General features: G+C 39.0%; 1 long non-coding RNA gene across 1 annotated transcript in view; it reads right to left on the bottom strand.

The window, feature by feature from the left end:
* Positions 1 to 235: 235 nt before the first annotated feature.
* Positions 236 to 26,427, bottom strand: part of LOC138919355 (uncharacterized) — a 30,537-nt gene continuing 4,345 nt past the window's right edge. The window contains exon 2 of the long non-coding RNA XR_011429508.1: positions 236 to 583. This is a non-coding gene — a long non-coding RNA (uncharacterized lncRNA). The remainder of the gene's footprint in view (positions 584 to 26,427) is intronic.

Raw genomic sequence — 26,427 nt, forward strand, 5'->3', positions numbered from 1 at the left:
ACATTTGGAAGAACAAGAACAGGGGACACAGTGCTTATGGTTAAATGACATAAATTTTCATGAGATTCTTAGTTGATTGCCTCATAAATTCTCAAACTAAACTGGCACTAATCATTCTTATTGGATTCACGGATGTTCATCTTCCACTCGAGGAGTAGATCCACTTAATTTGGACTAATTGAAAGCAAAACAACATCAAAAATTCTGCTTGAAAATAATAACTATCATTGCTAAATACGATTTGGCATTAGTTTTCGAAATTAGTTGTTTACTCCTAGAAAGAAAGGATATAGGACACCAGTTCAGAAGTACACATGCTTCTGCAATGTGAAAAGCCGGTGGCACAGTTGTTCTGTTTCACTGACCCTTGATTAACCAGATGATTATCGGAAAATCCTCTCTTGGACACTGTTAGTAGGAAAAACACTTCCATGAGCATAACTCTCTTCTTACAAAGTCAAGTAGAATGACTGGATATGTTTAGGATCTTTTAAAGTCATAAATATGCATTCAGCATAAAAGAAAAGCAATTTAAGAAAAGGCTGACTCTGAAAATCCAACTCCATTAAGATCTTCTTGAAATCTGTGGAAGAAAAAAACAAAGTGAGGTTGAATTTGTATTTCCTCTTGGAAAATCAAATAACCAGTAAGGTTTACCGCTAAGGTCGGCTGTGTTGATATCGCTTAGATTTCTTGTGAGCTAAATTCTCTGTGACTGCTTCAACAAACATTTATTGAGTACCGTCTAAGGACAAGACCCTGTGCTAGGATAATTTAAAGATAGCACAACTCTTACCGAAGACTTGATACATACTGATTAAATCTTATTCACGGAAGTGGTGTATAAACAGGGCTTGAGCTTATATGTAAAGGAATTTCTGTCTGTGGTTTGGTTGTCTTATCTGCAAATGTCCATACTGGGAGAAGCAATGCCAATAAAAACCCCCAAATTACTGTACACTGACAAATTTTTTTAAAAAGGGATCTAGCAATAAAAATGTTCCAGCTCCAATCAAGAGATAAACGAAATAGAGGGCATTATGCTAAGTGAAATAAGTGAGACTGAGAAAGACAAATACTCTATGACCTCAAGTACATGTGGAATCTAGAAAAACAAAACAAAACAAAAACCCAAATTCATAGATACAGAGAATAGATTGATGGCTGCCAGAGGCAAGGCGTTGGGGGAGTGGGTGAGATGGGTAAAGCAGGTCAAAAGATGCAAACTTCCAGCTATAAAATAAGTCAATCATGGGGATGTGGCATACAGCATGATAACTAGAGTTAATACTATACTGTAAATTTGCAAGTTGCTAAGAGAGTAGATCTTAGAAGTTCTCATCATAAGAAAAGAGAATTTGTACCTATGTGCGGTGATGGATGCTAGCTAGACTTCTTGTGGTGATTATTTCGCAATACATACAAATACAAATATTGAATCATTATGTTGTACACCTGAAACTAATGAAATGTTATATGTCAATTGTAGCTCAAAAAAAGAGGTAAACAAAATAAATAAAAATACTTGAGCCACCTTCTGAAAGAATCGTTTTTTGCTGAGTTTTGAAAGATTTTGAGGCAGCAGCTGAAGCTCTCACTTGGATATGGGTGTTTGTTTGTGTTGTGTTGACGCCAACCTTGAGGGTGAATTCATTTATGTCATGGTTTTGATTGACTTGAATTTTCCTTAGCATTGGGGAGGTGAGCCTACGTACAAATGGCCATGGGATAGGAAACACATGCATACACATACGCATCTAACATATGGGTGTATAATGCACATCCCAGGTTAAGCTTCCTCCGGTTTGCATGATAGGGAGGTTTTTTGGGGGGAAGGTGGATGCTGAGCTCTTCTTGGTAACGGGAAAGCCATTGGTCTGGGGTAACAACCAGTATCAAGTAAAGAGTCAGATACAATCAGTAAAGAGCCAATGCCACTGCAGTGGGCAGGGAGCATCATCGTGGGGAAGCTGGGAGTTTTGGCAGGGTCTCAGATGCCAAGATTGGGATTCTGAGGTTAAGTTAATGGTAATAGGAGCTCTTGGAAGATTTTTAAATGTGGTGGGTTCAATTATTTAGTGGAGTTGACATAAACGGCCTCTGACGGTGACAGTGATTACTCTTTTGTGCTCGCGGTTTTTCTGACCCTCCAACAGTGGACAGTCCTTTAAAACCAACAGCCAGCTTGTGAGTGGAAAGGGCTGACATGCAGAAAATGAAGGTGACCACAAAGCATGCTTCTGTCCTTTTCTATGGTTCTGGAGAGAAAGGTCACCTGAGACACCTCCAAAATCAAGGTCCCTTAGAAAGATGTGACAAGAAGGGCTCAGTGTTAGAACATGGGTGTGCAAGTTATTTATGGCAGAGTCCCAGCTGCTGCCAGAATTCCCCTTCTTAAAATAACCAACAGGTGGGTGACCTGGCCTTTGAAAACATTGTGTCATTACCGCTTGCTTTCTCTTCTTGCTTAGATAGTACTGCGTTTTTCTACTTTTAAATCTGCTTTAATGTTAGAATTCAGATATCAGAAAAAACTGCTAGCACAGTGCTTATCATATAGGTATTTTGTAAATGTCTGTGTACTGACAGGTTAAAAATTCCTAAAAATGTGTTTGTGTGTGTGCGTGTGTATGTGTGTGTGTAAAGATTCTGGGTTTGAAACAGTCCTTCTGTTTAGATTAATATAATCATCTGTTTATCTTGTTCTTGTTGTCTATCGACTTCTTTCCTGTAATGTCTATACCAAGTATTGGCTGCTTCCTCTCCTCAAGACAATGCAAAATATGGCCACATTTCCTCTTTCTCAGAGAAAATGAGGAAGAATTTCCAGAAATCATTTTCATTAAGATCTATGTCCCTTATAGATGAAAAAGAAGACGGGAGCAGTCTTCCCTTTCCCTCTTGTCGTTGAACCGTTCCCTGGTGGAGGAGAAAGCTGGATCTGGAGCTCAGGGCCGCTGAACTGGTCACCTTCCACTTGTCTTTCAGCATGCCCTCTTAAGCTCAGGGAAACATTCAAAGGGTTTGGCCCAGGCCCCAATTCAACCAAAGGCATTACTGACTTGGCACAGGGGATTGTCTCTGGCCTTCGTGGCTCCTCTGATGGCTGTAGCATTTATTCCACAGAGATGACATTCAAATCTCAAGAGATGCATGGAAACAAAAAATAATGTGTGGAGAGGAAACAACTCCCCTAACTGGTTCTTCAACAGTCTTGTTTTCAGTTGAACCTGGATGCCTTTGGTTGAAAGCAGGGACACTGTTAGGCCGTGAAGAAAACAGACAGTAAAGGAAATGGGATTTCCAGAGTCCAGGAACAGAGGCCCTCCAGCAAGGGAGACACCCACAGAGTGAGTGCTGAGTGATCTGAAGACGTGGTGGTAAGTTTAAGGACAGGCAAGGAAATCCTTTTTCCTCCCCAGGGGTGAAGAACCAGAAGATACCAAGAAAGTCTAGGGTCACTTTGGAATATGTGTAGCTTAAAGACAAATGGTGCAATCTGGGGTAGGGAGGAAAGCGAAGAAAAAAGAGAGCCCCAGAGCCTGGGAATCAGAAAATCTGAATTATGGTCTTGGCCTGCTTCCAACCAGCTGTGTGTTCTTGGCTAAAACATTTTATTCTCTCTGAGCCTCAATTTCCTTCTCTCTGAAGTGTAGACATTGGATCAAATGACTTCTAAAGTGACTTCCATTTTTTATAATTATATGCCTGAGAGAAGTTGTCATTTTGATTTGGGTCGATTGGAGTCATGTTTTTTAAAGCTGGATAATAAGGAAAGTTTGCATGACAAAGTGTGCTTATCTTAGAATTATTATGCTTTAGAATTGTTATTTCTTTTAATGTTTCCCATTACCCTCCTTGGTTAGGTTCATTAAGTTTTCTATGTGCAATGGACAGAGGCATGCTGATCCTGATACGATAAGACATCTGGTAAGGAGAACTGGGCTTTGTTGAGCATCCCAAGTTATTTATCAATCCATTCTTCAGTGCCTATGGGATGGCGACAGAGAACATGGGTTATCAATCATACTAGCAAGGCCTTTGCAAGAGACTTCCAAGAAAGTTGTCGATGCAGCACTGATCAGTGGTCAAGGAGTAGTTTCACTGAAAAAATAGGTAAGCAATGAAATTTACCCTCTGGAAATATCCAAGGAGAACTGCACTCTGGACCTTACACTTGAAAAGGTTAATTTAGGTATTAGAAAAACACTTTGATATACAAGTTTAAAACTGATAAAGACCACCAAAGTCACCTATTCTGCCTCATTTTTTGGCAGAGGAGGAATCTGAAGCTCAGAAAAGTTCAGTGAATTCTCCAGAGAAACACAACTGGTTAAGCAGAACTGAGGCCCAGCTTAGGGCATTTGGCTTCCAATCCAACATTTTCTGTCCTTGCCCAATTTGCTTCTTATAAACAGAACTGGCTCTATTTGGAGATGCAGACATCACTCTGATAGGCAGCAAAACCTACATGCTGCCTGCAGAGTCTCCCAAGCAGCTTGTCCCAAGACCTAGAAGCTTCCTACAGCATCCCAGGCTGCCTGTCAAAGCCTTCATCACATGGATTGTTCTCTATTTGGATGTCTATTTCCAAGTCAGCTTCATGAGGGCCCAGACTGTACTCCTCTCATTCTCAGTTCCATTTCCAGTTTTAGCACATTGCCTGGCACATAGTCAACACTCAACAAATATTTATTGAATCAAAAGCTAATGCTCAACAGGGGCTGGCCCAGTGGCATAGTAATTAAGTTCATGAGCTCCACTTCGGTGGCACGGGGTTCACCAGTTTGGATCCCTGGCGCACACCTATGCACTGCTCATCAAGCCATGCTGTGGCAGGTGTCCCACGTATAAAAAATAGAGGAAGATGGGCACAGATGTTAGCTCAGGGCCAATCTTCCTCAGCAAAATGAGGAGGATTGGCAGCAGGTGTTAGCTCAGAGCTAATCTTCCTTGAAAAAATAAGAACGAAAGAAAATTTTTAAAATGCTAATGATTAAAAGCTTGAAGAATAAAATAATGAATGAATAAACAGGAACCCAAGATCTCTGTCATTAGAATCACTCCTATGGGTTAAGACATTGTTCCTTGTTAAAATGCAAAAAGACCTAGGCAAGAATGACACATGAGACCATTGTCACAGCATCTCAAATTGCTTCAAAGAGTCACAAGACAAGAAAACTTTAAAGGAAGGCAGGGACGAGGGAGTCAGGCTGGGAGTGAGTCTGGGACACTGCTATATTTGTGTTTGGTGGGGCAGAGTAGAGAAAAGTGGTTCTCACTAGGACGCCTCTGGGAAGTGGTACCCAAAATAATGCCTCATTACTTCCCACTTTGCCTAAGGCTGGAGCTACTTGTAGTCATTCCACCATCCAGAATGCGTTTCTTCATTATGGATTACAGTCATACAGACACAAACGCATTATGGCTGTGCATCTTTCTTAACTATATATCAATTAAAATTTTCCAGAGAACCATCTCTTCTCACATCTTATTTAATTTCTTTGCACCTTTGAGAGATCCGGAGCAGATGATGCTATCTCCCTACTGTTTAGAAAACTGAAGCAGGGGTACTGTTCTTTGGCCTCACAACCTTGTGCTCTGACCACTAAGGCAAACTGTGTTTCTTCCGTTTGTTAAGACTAATGCTGAATTTTTAAAAATATTTTATTTATTCTAGGAAAATGCTTTTTAGGAAATGTTCCAAATTTTTATTAACGAGGACATTGACTATAACAATCTTGCAAACCCATCCTGCAGTCTACACTTTACTGTCTTACATATACCTGTCAATCTGGCTGGCAACGTCCCTCCTGGAATTCCCCAGAGATGCTGAAAAGAAGAGGAAAAGAGAGAGCGCCCCACATTAATTCTTGAAAGAATTCAATTATGACAATACTGCTCCTTTCAATGCCTACACAGTTTATATTTTCTACTTGAAATAAAACGTTATATCTTTACCAGGGAGATAAATACAAAAGAGTGATATTAGAATAATAATGATAAATTTGTTGCTGCTATTTTGTTGTACTTCTGTGAGTTACGTTTTTTTACTCTTTGTTTGCAGTGACCTAGATATTTGTGACAGGTTGTAGAACTGCCATCATTTCATTAAAACAGGGTGTTACTTTTAAATATTAAGTCTCATGATCACTTTATCACCATCAACTCCCTCCTTCCCCTCGAAGCACGCAATAGATGAAAGACGTTATAAAATGTTAGAAGACGGACAGAGTTTGAAATAGCTTTTCCCCAAAAACTTTTTTCAAAATCAAAATCAGAACCCAACCTTTTAAGGAACAATCCTGAATTTAATTTTCTTTCCTTTGTTCTTCCTTTTACTTTCCCCCAAGCTACACTTGTGCTTCCAATGATCTTCTTTCCTATTTAATGCCAATAATTTGCACTTCTGTCACCTCTTTCATCTGGGAATTCACAAGGCCATCTGAAACTTTCTCTGATGAACTTCAGAGGGGTACTCTAACAGGGAAGTTTTTTGATGACCTTTTAAAAAGGTGCAGCAAGTGCACCCTTTCAACAATAGCACTCGCGTCTGGAGTCTAGGCTTAGGTGATTTTAACTAGAGGCTAGCTTCAGTGGCTCCGGTGGTCAGAGGGGATGCAGGAATAGTGGATACACTGTGAAAGAGTTCAAGAAGTCTTCTATACCTGCAATGCCACAACCCCTTCTAAGAAAAAGTGACCCTAAATTCTTTGTCCTGTCTGAGTAGTTCTGACTTGCACAGGATACTTGACTAGGGAAGTAAAATCATGTTCACTCTGGACACAGCTCATTGGAACTGGATGAGAACTGGTATTTGACACTCAGATAATCTTACCCAATTATTTTGGGGAGAAAGTTCAGGTGCAAGGTGAGCAAAGAAACATCTAGTCATTTGAGCTCAAGTGCCTTTCTCTGGGAACCCTGAGATACTATCTTAGTAGAATCTAAAATATGCCACAGACCCCATGGCGAGTGCCCCAGGATGAGAAAGACTAAAACTCAAATTGATGATGAGATGGAAAATTATGCTTCTACCTCACATTTCCGTGGCTACTTTAAGTCAATTTTCATTTCACAGTTGTGCAAGATATGAGTGTACTGCTTCACAGTCCCAGAGAACTTGACTGGCAGGATCAGTTCTACTGAGAAAGGATGAAAGAATGCAATACTTTCACGGCTTCAGGCTATGTGTGCATAGAACTGGGGCAGCCTACTGGTGAATCTGAGATGGCTCATAGCTTTTAAAGATTAAAGCAAGCTTGAAAAATTAATTACCAATGTGTATGATGTTGTCATATTATGTCTTTTGAAAAAACTAAAATGGTATTATGAGCCAGGAGGATGAGTAATATACACATTTATCTCTCCTCTTCAACATTAAAAAAATGATGTATTCACTTTAAAAAGGAACCATATTGTATTGCAACCCTTTATCAATGGGGCAGGTGACTTCCGGCATCTGTCCCCAGGTCTGTGACTGACCTTATCAAAGAAACTTTGATCAGGCAATAAACCAAGAGCAGAGCAGGAAATAAGATTTGAGGATCTTAGCTTCCAACTTTCAGATTACTAGCTCTAATACCAAATCACTTACAGCAAGAACATCCTACGCTAATAATTGGGGTGGGGGTAGAGGAAAGTGGTGGAGGTGTCACATTCCTCCCTCCCAAACCTAGATAATTCTTCATGTCAGAGAGCCAAACTTGTTTCATTTCAGTAGTCTGAAGGAAGTAAAATTAAAAGGATGGAAACTGTTCTGCAGAGAGTATATGGAAATGCAATTACATCCATTGTGTTTCCTGGTGCCACAAGAAGACTCCACAAATCCCTAGAGAGAAGGAGATTCACAGAGGGCAATCTGTGTGATTCCCGGCACCACACTCCGATGCTGGATCCTCACATTATCTCTTGGCCAAGATCTTCTCTGATGGCATGGCCAACTCTCAGTTCTGCCCTCAGAGTCAGTTACAATATCTCCTTCAGGCAGGTGGGCTGGTATCTTCCAGATAGGGCTCTTTCTCCTCAGGAGCAGTTGCAGGAAGCCACCCTTGCAGTTTAATTAGGAGTAACAGCTCATTTGGGAGTACTCATAGTGTAACCAGTGACAGGCCAGAGCATGGCACATGGATCATCTTATGAGTCACCCCTATCTGCTCGAGGTTCAATGGCTCCTACACAGAGCTCTGTTTGACTCCTCTCAAAGCAAAACATCATTCTTCCTGTTGGAGCTATTTTTCTTTATTTATTTTATTTACTTTTTCCTTTTTCTAAGTATAGTTGGTATCCTGCTCCCAGGGAGCAGTTGTAAAAAGAGACTTTCTGGAATTCACCTGAAATAGACCGGACCACAAAGGGCTGGTTCAAATTTAAAAGATGAACAAGAATAACAACTTGGACTTGGTTAAATACCACTTTCTTTCAGGTTTACTACTGAACCAGAGAAAGCAGTACAAAAGGAAACATACATGATCAATGACACACTAAGTGGACTCAGCTCTTGATGCTGTCATGGGTTTTCATAGAGGTCTGTCCACTGGTCAGTGCAACCCCTGACAAGTAAGGAAGCTGTTGAGTCAGAGATGCCCAAAGCTGTGGGCTTTTTAGAGTGAAGGATGTAGCTGAAGCTACATCAGTAACGAAGGGTCTACTTATTACTATATAAGGACATCTTCACAGCATCACACAATCATATACTTCCATGTTAGATTCTTAGTGTGTCATTGGGCTCCTGCTGTGCTGGAAGTGAAATACTCTAAATTCTTTACTTGAGTCCCAGTGTCTGACTTCCTGCCAAAGGAAAAACATAATATAAATTCTGGCTAAAAGTCAGGAGATATGTTCTAGCTCTGGCTCTGCTGTTAACTAACCAGCTGTGCCATCTTGCTCAAATCACATAACCTCCCTGGACTTGAGTCTTCTTACCTGCACAGAGGGCAGTAGGTGGGCTCTCCATCCTTTCTACCCTGAAATTCTATGAGTCTGAACCAGTGTCTCTCTCAGATGCATAAGTGATAGGACTGTATCCCACAGACTTCTTGGCCAGGTGTAGGGAATGGATAATCCGCTTTTGGAATAAATCATAAAATTGGCACAAAAGCAAGAAACATAAGCAAATAATGATGGAATTTAAGCATCAAGATACCAGTTTTAAATCTTATTCAGCAAAAAGGCAGAGCATCTGAGAAATTCTAGACTGGCTGTTGATCATTTCATGTCCTCGATGGTAAGGGAGGAGGTGGTCTGCACCTTTTTTAGATTTAGAGAAATTTTCTGGTAGTGTGAATTTGATGGAACTTTAGGGAGAGTGAATTCTTGATACCCAAGATGAGCAAGGTGGAACATGAGCAAGTAAAAGACAGATTTAAAAATGTCTAAGAAAAATATTAAGATGTATCAACCACATGAGACACTAAAGGGGGCACACAATTCCAGCGTTTTAGGATATTCTAGAATATTTTCACCTGCTATGCAATCACCATGGACACCAAATAGTAAGAGAAAAAGAGAGACACAGAAAATGACTGTGACTACCTAGGAAATTCTCAAAATAATTCAATTTTAATAAAATATGTGTAACCCTGGAAATAGTAACATTAAATTAATAATGTATTCCCTTTCTCAGTAAATGTCTAACCATCTATCCAATAAATTGAGCCAGAAACTAAGGACAGTTATCCTGGAATCTTGTTTCTCACTTCCATCCCATTCAATCAATTGCCAAGATCTTTCTGTTACTAAATGCATTCTGTTGCTAAATGTATCTCATTTTCGTCTCCACTATCACTGTCTTAATTCAGCTCTTTGCTATATGTCTCTTAGTTTACTGCAGGAGTCGCCTAATTTGCACCCTTACACCAGCTTCTAAACTCCTTCTAGAGATGTCTGTTTAACCCACTAAATAGGTGTTCTGAGACCAATTTCAATGTGTGTGTGTCGGGGGGGGGGGGGGTGTTCCCCATACCACCAAGCAATTCTCTGGACATCAGCTATGTGTCCTACAATCCAACTCAGTTCTGATGCTATCTACCCAGAGATAGCATCAGATCCCATGGGTTAAGGGTTCAATCATACAAGACTGCTCACCCCCTCACTTCGGATGCCAGTTACAAGCTCAGGTTGTCACCTGGGCTTCTGACTGACTGGCTATAAATCAGAGGTTCCCATAAGCTTTCCTTGGGTTTGATTAATTTGCTAGAGCAGCTCACAGGTTCAAGAAATCTCTTTACTTACTGGCTGACTAGTTTATTATAACAGAAGATAACTCAGGAAAAGTCAGATGGAAGAGATGTAGAGGGGAAGGTATGGGGAAAGTGTGCCGAGCTTCCAGGCACTCCATTCTCTCTTAATCTCCACATGTTCACTAACCCGGAAGCTCTCTGAACTCAATCCTTTTGGGTTTTTCTCGAGGCTTTATTACATAGGCATGATTGATTCAAGCATTGGCCATTGGCCATTGGCCATTGATTCAAGCTCCAGCCCCTCTCCCCTCCCTGCAGCTCAAGGGGGCCGGACAGAAAATTCCAACCCACTAATTACACAGTTGGTTCTTTTGGCAACCAAGGTGTTTTCCAAAACTTACTTCATTAATATACCAAAGACACTTTTGTGACTCTCATCACTTAGAAAATCCCAAGGGTTTTAGGAGCTCTGTGCCAGAAATGGGGGTGAAAGCCAAATATATATTTCTTGTTATGTTACGTTATCACACCAATCGATTTGATTTATCACTTTCCTACTTGAAACTAGTCATCAGATCTCCACTGAGTATAGAATTCCAAACTCTAAAGCATGGCATAAAAAGTAATTCTTTGGCTTTATTTCTCGGCATGCTCATTCACAAATGGCCTTCCAGCTGAAGCAAACTCTTGGAACACCCTGACCTCATGTGTCTACCTCCACATCTTACTTCAGTCATCACCTGGTGTCTGTAGCCTTCCCAGATATCCACGTCAAACAAGGTGCCCTTTGAGTTCCTACACATCTTCCTAAACATGTCTCTACAACATTACCTTTGTTTTTGTTGCAAATGTGAATTGACTTTTTTGTCTCCTTGACTAGAATATAAATTCTGATATTTCCATCAAAGAGGCCCAGGGCCACAGTTAGACAACCTCTTGCATACATATCAAAGTGGGCATGGTTGGCCTACACTCCCCACTCATTCTCCCACACACATACCCTCACCTCCACCCCCCCAAACACTCTCACAAACTCACACCCTCACCACATGAACCCTTACTCATAAATATTGAGTCAACATCACCCACAGGCATGAGGGCAACAGCCCATACAGACATAAGTCTTGTCCATTTTTATCTCCAGTGCCTAAGACACAGTAGGTGTTTAATAAATGCTCATTGATTTTTGTATATTGATTTTGTACCCTGAAAATTTGCTGTAGTACTTGATTATTTCTAATAATTTTATGGTGGATTCTTTAGGGTTTTTTATGTATAGAATCATGTCATTCACAAACAGTGAGAGTTTTACTTCTTCCTTTCTTTCCAGTTTGGATCCCTTTTATTTCTTTTTCTTGCCTAATTGCTCTGGCTAAAACTTCCAGTTCCATGCTGAATAAGAGTGGAAAGAGTGTCTTGTTCCTGTTCTTGTTGAACAAGACCTTTGTCTTATTCCTGTTCTCAGAGGAACAGCTTTCAGTTTTTCACCATTAAAGATGATGTTGGCTGTCAGTTTATGATATTATATTTATTATGTTGAGGTACTTCCCTTCTATACCCATTTTATTGAGAGTTTTTATCATAAATAGATGTCGGATCTTGTCAAATGCTTTCTCTGCATCTATTGAGAGGATTGTGTGGTTTTTATTCCTCTTTTTGTTAATGTGGTGTATCACATTGATTGATTTGCAGATGTTGAACCATCCCTGCATCCCTGGAATAAGTCCCACTTGATCACATGTATGATCCTTTTAACGTATTGTTGTATTCAATTTGCTAATATTTTGCTGAGGATTTTTGCATCTATGTTCATCTCTATATTCACAGCAATATTGACCTTGAATTTTCCTTTTTTGTGCTGTCCTTGCCTGGTTTTGGTATCAAGATAATGTTGCATTTCTATACACTAATAATGAACTAGCAGAAAGAGAAGTCAAGAATACAATCCCATTTACAATGACAACAAAAAGAATAAAATACCTAGGAATAAATTTAACCAAGGAGGTGAAATACCTGAACACTAAAAAACTATAAGAGATTATTAAAAGAAATCAAAGAAGATATAAAGAAATAGAAATATATTCCATGTTCATGGATTGGAAGAATAAACATAGTTAAAATGTCTGTATTACCTAAAGCAATCTACAGATTCAATGCAATCTCAATCAGAATCCCAATGACATTCTTCACAGAAATAGAACAAAGAACCATAAAATTTATATGGAACAAAAAACACCACAAATAGCCAAAGCAATCCCGAGAAAAAAGAACAAAGCTGGAGGTTTCACAATGCCTGACTTCAAAACATGCTATAAAGCTTGGGCTGGTCCAGTGGCTAGGTGGTTATGTTCATGTGCTCTGCTTTGGTGGCCCAGGGTTCACAGGTTTGGATGCTGGGTATGGACCTACACACCACTTATCAAGCCATGCTGTGGCAGCAACCCACATACAAATAGAGGAAGACAGGCACAGGTGTTAGCTCAGGGACCATCTTCCTCAAGCAAAAAGAGGAAGATTGGCAACAGATGTTAGTTCAGTGCCAATCTTCCTCACACACACACACACACACACACACGCTATATAAATAAAAATAAATAAAACCACACATCTATAGACAGCTAATCTTCAACAAAGAAGCCAAGAACATACGATGGAGAAAGGAAATTCTCTTCAATAAATGGTGTTGGGAAAACTGGACAGCCCACATGCAAAAGAATGAAAGTAGATCATTATCTTACACCATACACAAAAATTAACCCAAAATGTATTAAAGATTTAAATGTAAGACCTGAAACCATAAAACTCCCAGAAGAAAATATAGGCAATACACTCTTTGACATTGGTCTTAGTGGTATCTTTTCAAATACTGTGTCTACTCAGGCAAAGGAAACAAAAGAAACAATAAACAAATAGGACTAAATCAAACTGAAAATCTTCTGCAAGTCAAAGGAAACCAGGAACAAAATGAAAAGACAACCCACCAACTAGAAGAAAATATTTGCAAATCACGTATCTGACAAGGGGTTAATTTCTAAAATATATAAAGAACTCATACAACTCAACAATAAAAAAACAAACAACCCAATCAAAAAATGGGCAGGGGATATGAACAGACGTTTTTCCAAAGAAGGCATACAGATGGTCAACAGCCATGTGAAAATATGTTCAACATCACTAATCAGTAAGGAAATAGAAATCAAAACTACAATGAGATATCACTTTACACACATCAGAGTGGCTATAATTAATTATTTATAATTAATAATTATAAACAAATGGCTATAACAATACAAGAAATAACAAATGTTGGAGAGGATGTGGAGAAAAGGGAACCCTCATACACTGCTGGTGGGGATGTAAACTGGTGTAGCCACCATGGAAAACAGCAATGAGATTTCTCAAAAAATTAAAAATAGAAGTACCATAAGATCCAGCTATCCATTATTGGGTATTTATCCAAAGAACATGAAATCAACAATTCAAAGAGATTTATGCACCCCTACGTTCACCACAGCCTTATTCACGATAGCCAAGACATGGAAGCAACCCAAGTTCCCATCAACTGATGGATGGATAAAGAAGATGTGGTATATACATACAATGGAATACTACTCAGCCATAAGAAAAGACAAAATTGTCTCATTTGCAACAACTTGGATGGATCACGAGGGTATTATGTTAAGTGAAATAGGCCAGATGGAGAAAGACAAACACCATATGATTTCACTCATATGTGGAAGATAAAAAAACACATGGATAAGGAGGACAGATTAGTGGTTACCAGAGGGGAAGTGGGGGAGGGGCAGTGAAAGGGGTAAAAGGGCACACACGTATGGTGACAAACAAAAGCTAGACTATTGGTAGTGAACACAATGCAGGCTATACAGAAACTGGTATATAATAATGTACACCTGAAATTTACGCAATGTTGTAAGCCAATATGACCTCAATAAAATAATTTTAAAAGATAAAAAATAAATGCATGTTTAATGATGAATGAATTTTTATGATGGTTTTGATATCTGAGCTAAGCAAAAGATGTGTATATAACTGCCTAATGAGCAGGTCTGCTGGCCTAGGGGGAATAATGCCCCAGGAGATGGAGAGAGATTTTACTGATGAGTCATCTGAACCCCCTGTCAGTGTTCTTTGGGGAATGAACTGTGGAGCACAGAAAAACCAACAGGAAATCAGAGGAGATAAGTACCATGGTTTTTAAAGTACCGTGGTTTTTAGTATAGACCTGTTAGATCAATGTCAATCTTAGAAATAATTATATTAAGGGATATCTTGTGAAGATTTAGTAAAAGGAAGTAGTTTTCACCAGGAATCACACTCATTTCAATTCTTGTGGAGCAGGTTAACTAGTCTAGTGAATGAGAAGAATGAGATGTAACTAGATTTTAGGGATAAATTAGACAAAGTCAAATGCTCCACCCTGAAACGAGGTAGACACATGAAAGCAAGATGATGGCACCATTAGACCAATTGTCTTGGTGCCAGTTAGTTGGAAATGAAAGTAGGTTCCTGGTGTCTTGCGATAGTTTTGTCCTCATCTCTGACCTATTCAACAGCTTATCCAACACTCAAATGAAGATCCAGAAAGCACATTGACTGAATTCACGGCTGACATCTGTGTCATCAAAATATTTTGCAAGCCAGTAAATGCATCCTGACAGGACGTAGCAACTGGGAAAAAATGGGACTAACGCCGTAAGATGCAATTTGACAAGAATTTAAGGATCTTCTTCTGCAACAGCATCTGTGTATAGACTGGGAAACTTGTGGGTCCCCATACAATCTGAATTAACAGTGATCTAAAGTTTCCTTAAGGGAAATAAAGACCATAGAATGAAGGAAAAGATGGTCCGTTTTCTGCATGCTGGCAGAGCACTCCTGGAATATTGCTTTCAGAATGACATCAGACTTTCAAGTTGGGCCAGAGGTGAAGAAGCACAAGTGGAATACTTAAGGCTTTGCAACTATATCTCATGAAAAGCAGTGGAAAGATCTAGGATGAACAGCCTGTAGAAGGGGATAGTCCAAGGGCCAAGGCAGCCATCTTACATATCAGAAAGGCTGTCACATGGAAGGATTAGCAGACATTTGGTCCTGTCCAAAATATCTGTAAGATATTTCGTCCATAAGACATTTGGTCTACACTAAAATGTCCTTGACATATGGTCCTGTCCAAAATGTCCACGAGCATTTTTGGTCCATGTCAAATGGTTTTGGACAAGACCAAATACCAAGGACGTTTGGCATGGGCCAAATGTCTTATGGATGTTCGGACAGGATCAAGTGTCCTGCAAGGCACGGAAGTAAGATCTTACTTGATCTGTATGTCTGGTTTCACAGGTAGAGCTGACACCAATATGTGGAAGTTATGTAAATACAACCACATTTCATTACAACCAAGGGACTTATAATAATAACAGCAATGATTGGCATGCCACTTGTTGATTCAATCTTTTCATGGGAGATTGGTCTGAACAAATTTCTAATGTGCCCTCTAACCTCAATTTAAAAATATACCAGTAGCCATATAAGGTAGATTGCAAAAATGGCCAAAAACTTTTCCTATTCCTTTATGCACACTCTTTTGCAATATGACTTAGTAGCATCTCCCATCAAGAGTTTATTTCTAAACCCCTCGAATCTAGGCTTTCCTATATAACTCCTTTTGATTAAAGTGGAGGCCTGAAAAGCCCTTGCGTGTCAGGGCCTTCTCTATTGCTGTCCCCGGGGATCCCGAAACTGCCACGAACCTTGGCTATTTTTCTTTTATTTATTGAGTTCATACAGTTTACAACATTGTGAGATTTCAGCTGTATGTTATTACTAGTCTATCACCATGTAAGTGTTCCCCTTTATCCCCTTTGTCCACGCCCCAGCTCCCTTCCGCAGTAACCACTGAACTGTTCTCTTTGTCCATGTGTATGTGTATCTTCCACATATGACAGAAGTCATCTGGTGTTTGTCTTTCTCCATCTGGCTTATTTCACTTAACGTAATACTCTCCAGGTCCATCCATGTTGTTGTGAATGGGACGATTTTGTCTTTTTTGTGGCTGAGTAGTATTCCATTGTATATATGTATCACATCTTCTTTATCCAATCATCAGTTGATGAACACTTGGGCTGCTTCCATGTCTTAGTTATTGTGAACAGTGCTACAATGAACATAGGGGTGTATAAGTCACTTTGAATTGTTGATTTCAAGTTCTTTGGATAGATATCCAGTAGTGGGATGGCTGGGTCATATGGTATTTCTATTTTCAGTTTTTTGAGAAATCTCCATTGTGTTTTCCATAGTGGCTGCACTTGTTGCATTTCCCCCAGCAGTGTATGGGGGCTGAGCCTTGGGCTATCTTGTTGGAGGCATTTGACCCAGTGAGCCCTCTCACCCCAGCCAACAGACAACACCCGTAGGCAACATATGAGTAAGGCCATTCTAGACTGAACAGCCCCTAGATGGTCTGCCCACTGACCAAGGGTGAATGAGTGAGCCCAAGCAAGACCCGCACAACTCCTCATTTAAGCCCAATCCACATTGCTCTGTCAGAATTGTAAGCTAAGGAATGATTATTGCTTTAAGCCACTGAGTTTTAGGATGCTTTATAACACAGCAAAAACAGATATATCATGGACTATACTTTTCCTGAAATATTTCTGGTGGGTTTTTTTTTTTTCCACAAAGTCTTTTTGAGAGGCAATCTGAGCATTCTTCTTTTCTTAGTCCAAGATAGAATGTACTCTTAACCTAATAGTATAGAGAAAGTGGATTGAGATGCGGTGGAAGTGGTGGAAAATACAGGAGGACCAGAGAGAATTCTGCTGGCCTAAAGATTTTAAAAAGTTATTTACATACACGGATAATGGGTTACGTGGTTGAATATCCAAATGATTACATGAATGAAAACAATCATCAAAGACAGGAGCGCACAGAAAATTCTGTGCTGCCCCTTTGGGTTTCTTTCAGAAATGTTTCCCACTAACAAGAGAGGCAGATTTAAACTTTTGATTACCAGGTCTTCATGCGGGTTATTTTCCCAATATTAATAACTCCACTTTGCATAACACATTTTGGTATAAAAAACACTTTACATCCATTCCTTCATATATTTATAGTTAGTATTTCACACTCAGAATATTAGAAGTATGTAAAGCAGATGCATTTTAGTTGGGGTTTGCAGAGCAAATGAAGTTCCTTCTATTTCTCTGAAGGAGTGCAGAATGGGGGTGGAGGGAGGAGGGAACAGGGTTAAAAGATGAACCTGAAGCCCCTTCCTACCCCAGTCCCCCGCCCCGCCGTGGGGAAAATAAGCTGCTCTCCATTCTGGGGCTTGCAGAAGGCAGCTTGAAGGGTTCTCACACTGCTCTAGCTTGAAAGACCAATATCTAACACACCAATTCCTTCATTTGCTTTCCTTGGTGCAATCGCATCTCAAGGAAACGTTATTTATTTATTTTTTAGGAGCATTTCTGGATTTCCTTCATGAGGCCTCCTTTGAAGTTACTATATCTATTATGAAGAAGCTACGTAACCTTTGCTGCTTCTTCATTTCAAGTTTTCTTTTGAATTTTCTATTTTCTGAGCCAGGAAAAAGGAAAAGACGCCCTTTCTCTTTCTAACAGGTTAGACGGGGCACAAGCCTGAAAATGGATTCTTTCGATTTTATCAAAGCCTTGAACTTCTTCTGTCAGGCACAGCCTCCTTTCATTTTGTGCTGGCTTTTTTCTTACTTTGCTTCTCATCTTCTTTGTCGTGCTATTAAAAAAGGTGCTTTCCGTGTTTGTCCAATCTCTTGGGAAATGTGCATGTTCTTTGTTTATTCCTCTTCTAAATAAGAATCTCTAAACATTCAGAAATGCTGCCTAAAGAAGAGCATTTTAATCATAATTCCTGGGTTGGTGTGTTTTTTTCCAACAAAGCTTTGGACACGTGCTCCTTCGGGAAGCTCATGAGCCTTATCGCTGAATCCTTTGAGGCCGACTGGCTGACTGATAAACTGATTGACTGATTTGGCAGATGGCATTATGGAAGTGTTATTGAAACACTAAATAATAGATAGAACAATTTCATTCACAATCCCATCACCCCACAAATTAAATAATATTCATCTTCCATTGAGCTCTGTAATGGTGGCGTTTCAGGACTAGACAGAGACCAAAAATATGCATATATACATACATATGTGTGTATATATGTATTATATGTGTGTACATAGATATATGCACATACACCCGCTTATTTATATATGACTAAGGATCTAATGTTCTTAAAAAGCTTAATGTATAATAACACTTTGAACTTACAAATGAACTATTTTCACTTACAGATTCCCTTTTTTTCACTAGAAACAATATACATTTTATTACTTGTCCTCACTATGCCCTTGCCCCCATGTCCCTACCTCTACCTTCCTCTCTCCAACCCCCACCTAAGAGAGAGATATTGGGTCAATATTAAAACAGAAAATTCCTTTCATAGGCAGCATTTCGTTTTTAATACAGTAAGCAGAAGCAATGTCAGTATTAGGCAAAAAATTCAAATGTTTTTCTAAAAATTGCTCTAGTTCAGCCTCCTAGTTAGACTGAGTAATTCCTTTATTCACCTTTCAAACATTTGGCACAAGATTATCTTTCAGGGCATAAGTTATGACCATTAAGCAAATTTATCCAAGGAAAAATGTGCAGCAAAAGTGGTTTAACATATTCTAAGGTTCAGTGTCTCTTTTTTAAGGCAGCTACTCCGCTCAACAAAAATAGAATTTAGGCAGCACCAACGACAGCATCCTGCTGACTGAATCATCTTTACGAATGGTTGTTCTATTTTCAAAGTAAGAATATATTTTTTGATCATGTTTAGACACTACATAGCATAAAGGCATGCACAGAGAGATTAATTGCTGTGTTTGTGCTATTCACAACACAAGGCTGAGATTAATAATCTGCTCAGAAAATTATTTCTCATGCCACACACAGAATTTTATTTTGTGTATTTCAGTATTGCTATCTGATGGTCCCAAGAGTTCTCTGTATTAATAGAAAGATTTTCGCCTCTTTCCAGAGCCTGAAATGTTTATGTTTTAACACATAATCTTCAAAGATTCCAGTGTGAAAAGCAGAATGTATTTTAGAAAACCTGTTATGTATTTTCCATAGTTATTTACTAAAAGACTTTTTCTATCGGATCTGTGTAGATCAATGGTTCTCAACTAGGGGCTATTTTCCTCCCAGGGGACATTTGGCAATGTCTGAAAGACATCTGTGGTTCTCAGAACTGGCATCCAGTGGGCAAAGGACAAGGGTGCTGCGAAACATCCTATAATACACAGGACAGCCTCCCACAGCAAAGAATTATCTGGCCCAAAATGTCATCAGTGCTGAGGCTGAGAGACCTGGTATAGAGCATCTTGGCTGTGTATCACAACGCTGCATTTTACTCCACCCAATCGAGAATGTTGTCCATAATATACCAGAACGCTACCAGTGGCTTTTGGAAAAAGAGTGATCCTTTTGCTCTGAGAATACAACATACCCTCTCTCTGAGAATACAACATAAGGCGGGGAGCTGACCACCAGTTGGAGCGGGAGACTCTAGCTCATCAGACTTATGGCTTAAAAAGTTCAGTACTTTAAAGGGAATTTGGTGCTTTCCTTGTTAGTCATGGCAACTTTCCCGACTGCCTATGGAGAAAAGGGACAAGGAAATATGTCTTCAGTTGATATTATGGGAAAGGAATTTAATATGTTTTAAAAAATACTTATTATTTACTCTACCACTGATTTGCAACATGACCTTAGGGAACTCCCTGGCTTAAAAACATGATGACTCATAAATTCTTGATGATCTGTCACATGTTGAGACCACATGGTCTTGCCTCTATCGGTTTATTATTCCAATTCGTTTCTAAGAAAATAAACTATGAATTCCTGAGATATATAGTATATATTTCAGCCTACATTTTCCCTCCAAAAGGGAGGGTTCGATTACAAGATGAACCCCAAATTCAACTTTTGCTTCCTCAGCAAATCCTGTTTCCGTGCCTTCCTCTTCCTTCTCCCCTTTAGGGCCCCACAAAAGAAGTGATTTGCTTGGGCTATAATCAGGGAGGGGGCCCAGAGATATAACTATTCAAGTGTTTTTCTTTTTTTAGTACAGTAGATAGAACTTGCAAATATGAACTTATCAACGTATTAATCATTACGGTCATGAACACCAAAATTTCAAGGCAGCATCCATCCAACATTCTAAATCTAAAATCAAAGTATTTTATTCTTTGCACCAATCTTAATTATGGCCTTCAGGTATATTTCAAGTCACTCCAAGTATAACACAGTGGAGAACCCAGGTAGTGACCTAGGGCAGATTGTCTTACCTCTCTAAACCTTATTTGTAAATTGAAAATAATAATCATGCTTTACAGAGTTGTTGTGAGTTGAAAAAAGTTACAAGTCTTTATATTAAAAATATCTACTGAGGATTAAGCAAGTGGATTAAAAAAAACAACCCACCACTGGACTCAAATTGCTGAAATGTCAGAATGCCAAAGAATAAATAGAAAATCCTAAAAACTTCCCCAGAGGGGAAGAAAAACTGGCCACATGCCAACGGATGAAAAGCAAATTGGTATCAGACTTCCAATTAGCAACAGTAGACTCTGGAAGGCAAAATGACAAAGCCTTCGTTCTGATGGAAATTGACTTTGGTTCTTGAATTCTATACCCAGCCAAATAATCAATAAAGCACAAGGGTAAAATAAAGACATTTTCTGACATGCAATAATGCAAAACGGACACTACTCATATATCCCCCATAAAAATACTATCTGAGGAGTTATTCCAGAAATAAAGAAATGTTCGAAGGAGAGTACCACGAGACGTAAGAAAGAATAACAGTGAAGTGTGACCTAGAAAAGGTGAACAAGACTGGAAACAAATTTAAAAAGAGTCAAAAAGATGTTGATTGGACATTCTCTTTGGAGCAGCTAAGGTTAGTAGCAAAGGATCATGTAACTCTTCTGTGGATCCCTTTGTGAATAACATTTATATAATCATAATAGTTAAGTACAATCATCCCTCAGTATGCAAGGGGCATTGGTTCTAGGACCCCCTCCAATACCAAGCTCCATGGATGCTCAAGTCCCTTATGTAAAATAGTGTAGTGTTTGCATATAACCTACACACATCCTCCTGTATACTTTAAATCATCTCTAGATTACCCACAATACCTAACACAATGTAAATGCTATATAAATAGTTGTTATACTGTATTGTTTAGGGAATAATGACAAGAAAAAAATGTCTGGACGTCTTCAGTGCAGACATAACCATTGTAAACCTTCCAATCCTCGGTTGGTTGCGTCTGTGGATGCAGAACCTGCAGATACGAAGGGTCGACTGTACTCTTTTATAATAAATATCTAAGAACAAAGCATGTAAGGCTTAGTTAAAGATTACTAAGTGAATTTAAATATTATAAACTTTGGCAATAAAAGATTGCATGACTAATCCAAAGATAGTCATGAAATAGTGCATCTAAGCAAGGTAGAGCAAAAGTCTTTTAATTTTTGGTAACGGAAGTCAATAGATACTGTCTCAAATAGGTAACTGAGGAAGTATACAACTACAGAACTTAATATAGATCCCCTTTATAGCTATTGCTCTTCCTATTTTCCTGGAAGCATTAAACAATGCAATTTAATAAGACAAATAAATTAGAGGCATGAATTGGAAAGGTGGAGGAGACACTACCACTGTTCATAAATGTCACATTTATGTAACTGTAAAACCCCAAAGAATCTTCTGAAAAAACTGTTGCAGACAATAAATTAGTTCGGTAAGTTAGTAAAACATATCAGAAATCAATAGCCTTAATAAAGTGTAAAAATGGCAATATTTACAAAAGTAGCAAAAGATAAATTACCAAGAAGAAACTTAACTAGAAATATGTATAACCTTTATGAGGAAAATTCTAAATTATTCGTGATGGATACAAAAGTAAAAACAAACAAATGGAAAGATGTAATGTATTAAATTAGAAGACTCAGTATCATGAGGATGTCAATTCTGCCAAAGTTAACTTACAAATGTAACGTGATTCAAATGAAAACACCAGCCAGCCAGAAAAACTGTGATAAAGAAGAGCAGCTATTAGTCATACTAAGTATCAAAGTGCATTATAAAACTTCAATAATTAAAATAGTGTGGTAGGGGGCCGGCTCCGTGGCCGAGTGGTTAAGTTTGCGCGCTCCGCTGCAGCGGCCCAAGGTTCGGATCCTGGGTGCGGTCATGGCACCGCTCATCAGGCCACAATGAGGCAGCGTCCCACATGTCACAACTAGAAGGACCAGCAACTAAGATATACAACTATGTACGAGGGGGTTTGGGGAGATAAAGCAGAAAAAAAGAGAAGAAGAAGTTGGCAACAGTTGTTAGCTCAGGTGCCAATCTTTAACAACAAAAAAAAAAACAGTGTGGTAGTGTGGCATGAATACAGACAAAATGAAAAGAACAGAGACCCATGCATAGTTCAAAATACATCCTAAAATTAGTACATAATAAAGATGATACTGCAAATGAATGGGGTAAGGAAGGAGTTTTTAGCAAATGTTTTGGGGATAACCAAGTAACGATCTAGAATGAAATAAGAGGATCTGTACCTCTCACTGTATTCCAGATAACTCCAAAAATATCTAGGAATGAAATGTTGAAAAAAGGAAAAAGAGGAAAGCCATTGAAAGTACAGAAAGAATACATAGGCAATATCCTTTATAACCTTGGAACTCAGAAGTCCTTTGTAACTATGACTCAAAACCCAGGCACCAAAAAGGAAAAGATAGTTAATTTCAACTATTTAAAAATCAGTACTTTTTCAGGGCAAAACATCATAAGCAAAGTCACAAGACAAATGACAAATCGGGACAAATGTTTCTAACTCATTTCACAGGCAAACAGCTAATCTCCCAAGTGTATAACGAGTTCTTAGATGGCGGTAAGAAAATGGACAGTAATCAGTAGAAAACTGGGCAAAGAATATTAACAGGAAGTTCACAGAAATATGAAAACAGCCTTTAAACACGAAAAGTTGCTTAGTGTCACTAGTGTTAAAAGAAGTGCGAGTTAAAACTATACTGAGTTACCAAATTTCATCTAGTAGATTAGCAAAAATCTGAAATCCCTGATAAATATGTGAAATGACAGAAACTCATCCTGCGCCAGTAAGGAATATAAATTTGCTCATCTCCTAGGGGCAACAATTTGGCAATATCTACCAAAACTGAAAACACATTTACCCTTTGACCCAGTAATCCAATTCTAGGAACCTATCCTACACATACACCACATATTTAAATAATTATATATGCACAAGATTTTTTATTGTGACATTTCTGTTACAGTAAAACAATGTCATTCAGCGTAGGACTGCTTAAATAAACTATAACACAGCCACTCAGATATTATCCAGCTCCCCAAAAGAAAGATAGAAAAAAAAATGAGGAAGCTCTCTGGGTACTGATTAGAAAATATCTTCAGAAAATATTGTTAATGGTGTATCAATCCAGTATGCTGTCTTTTGTATAAGAAAGGTGGAAATGAGTGCATATTTTTGTTTTTGCTCTATCTGCATAAAGACTTACTAAAAGAGTCAAGAAAATAGTAAGAGTGGCTACATATATTCCTCAAAAAATTAAACATAGAATTACCATATGACCTAGCAATTCCACTTCTAGGTATATACCCAAAAGAATTAAAAGTAGGAACTCAGATGTTTGTACACAAATGTTAATAGAAGCATTATTCACAATAGCTAAAGGTGGAAATGACCTGAATGTCCATTGACAGATAAATGAATAAACAAAATGTGGTGTATACGTACAATGGATACTATTCAGCCTTAAAAAGAAATGAAATTCTGGCTCATGCTACAACATGGAAGAACCATGAAAACACTGCTAACTGAAATAAGCCAGACACAAAGGGACAAATATTATATGATTTTACTTAAATGAATAGTTCCTAGAATAGTCAAATTCATAGAGATAGAAACTAGAATAAAGGTTTCCAGAGGCTGAGGGAGAGAGAGGAATGAGGAGTTATTGTTTAATTGGGACAGAGTTTCAGTTTGGGGAGATGAAGAAGTTCTGGAGATGGATGGTGGTGATGGCTGCACAACAAAAGGAATGTACTTAATACCATAGACTGTATATTTAAAATGGTTCAAATGGTAAATTTTATATTGTGTATATTTACTGCAATAAAAATACTGGCTACCTATAGAGTCAGAACGGGCGGGTGAAAGATGCAGGGTAGGAGTGACATTACCCAAGACATTCCTTTTGCACTATGTAAATTCATTACCTAATTACCTAATAACATCCATAAATAATTCTTATGAAAGACTTAGATTTTCCTCTTGAATCACTTCTGTAATTTGATTTTTTTCTATATGCAAATGTTACCTTATTTCGTTTCGATATTTTAAAAGCACCTTCATCAGTAGTGGATTGATTAAATATCCACACACCAGAATACCAAGCAGGAATAGTGAAGACTAAGGTAGAGCTCTATTTCCTTCATTTCGATGTGCAGACTCGCAGGTTCTGGCCTCCAGAAAAGTGCTCCCGATTCCGGTCTTTGTGGGGCCGGTTAATTAAATGCACGGTGCCTGGCCTGCAGTCTCAGCCATCTGCCTGGGGGAAGGTGAGGGAGAGGAGAGCTGACCTCTTCATCTTACATGTGCCTCATGCTCCAAGATTACCTGTAGGAGCAACCCTGTCTTAGGCATGATGGAGTCCTTGCTCAGCCATTAACCAATCAATCCCTCATTTCGTCTGACTGTTTTCCCTCATGCGAGTACCTCCCGGGGCAGGGAAGCTGAGGGGCAAAGGAACCAACAGTAGGAATAGGGGTCCAAATATCCCCTACACCCCTTTCTTTATCTGCAGCTACCCAGCTTTCACCTGAACAACTCCATTGCAGTCGGGCACCCCTCTATTGGGGTGCCCATTCCACTGGGCAACAGCTCCACCAGCCAGAAAGTACTTCTTTACATTGAGCAGAAGTTTGCCTTTTAGTAATTTCCACCCATTGGGCCTGTTTTTATTTTCTGGAACCAGAAAAAATATTATAATCCTCTTCTATATGATATCACTTCAGATATTTAAACGGCATTAGTGGATCTTTTGCCAACAATGGATCTTTTCTCCAGGCCCTGAAGGTTTGCTATGAAACCATATCATTTTAGCGGCTAGAATCCCAGTAATTTCTGAGCGCCCAGCCCCAGCTCTCCTCTCTCAGTATTCATCAGATGCAGCCCATTTCCATGAATACACCTTTGATTCCACTGTTACTTTTCCACCTACCTCTTACAAATCTCTTTTTTCTCTTTTAGAAATCGAATAGACATGTAAGCCCAAATGAAACACATCTGTGTAAACGCAGATGTGATAGGTGGTCTTTAAAATGGTTCCTAATGGCCTTCGTGCCCTGTGTAACCTCCTCGTCTGGAATATGGGCTAGACCTAGTGACTTGCTCCCAAAGAACAGAATATAGCAAGAGTGATAGGCCGCACTTCCGAGACTAGACTATAAAAGACCATGACTTCCATCTTGCTGGCTTTCTCTTTTGGGCTCTTCTTGCTTTGATGAATCCAGATCCCATGAGAGGTGCCCTAATGGAGAGGCCAACATGCCAAGAACTGAGGGCACCTCCAGCCAACAGCCAGCAAGAAACTGAATGCTTCCAACAATTGTGTGAGTAACCTTGCAAGCAAATCCTCCCCTAATCAAGCCTTGAGACGACAACAGCTCCAGCCGACCCCTTGATTACAGCCTTGTAAGAAAGCTGAAGCAGAGGATCCAGCTAAGCTATGGACCAGAATTTCCTGACCCACAGAAACTGTGAGATAATGTTGTTTTAAACCACTAAATTTGGGGGTTATTTGATATGCATCGGGAGATAACTACTACCACCAATGATAAGAACAAATAGTAAGGAGAACTAACCTTGACCCACCTAAGCCATTAGATTCCTAAGCATAGCCAGTCAAATGAAATTTTCCTCTTTCATTAGGATTGTATTTTCCTGTCACATCAAAATTAGCTTCATGAAATTCATTCCAAGTATGACAGTTACTTTAGATTACCTTAATGCCACTATTTTAAGTAAAGACAAGAATTCTAATCACTGGTGTTGCTTGGAAATTTTTCCAGATAACAGGAACCTAATTAAGTACTCG

The sequence above is a fragment of the Equus caballus genome, chromosome 20 (genome assembly GCF_041296265.1).
Source record: "Equus caballus isolate H_3958 breed thoroughbred chromosome 20, TB-T2T, whole genome shotgun sequence".
NCBI lineage: Eukaryota > Metazoa > Chordata > Mammalia > Perissodactyla > Equidae > Equus > Equus caballus.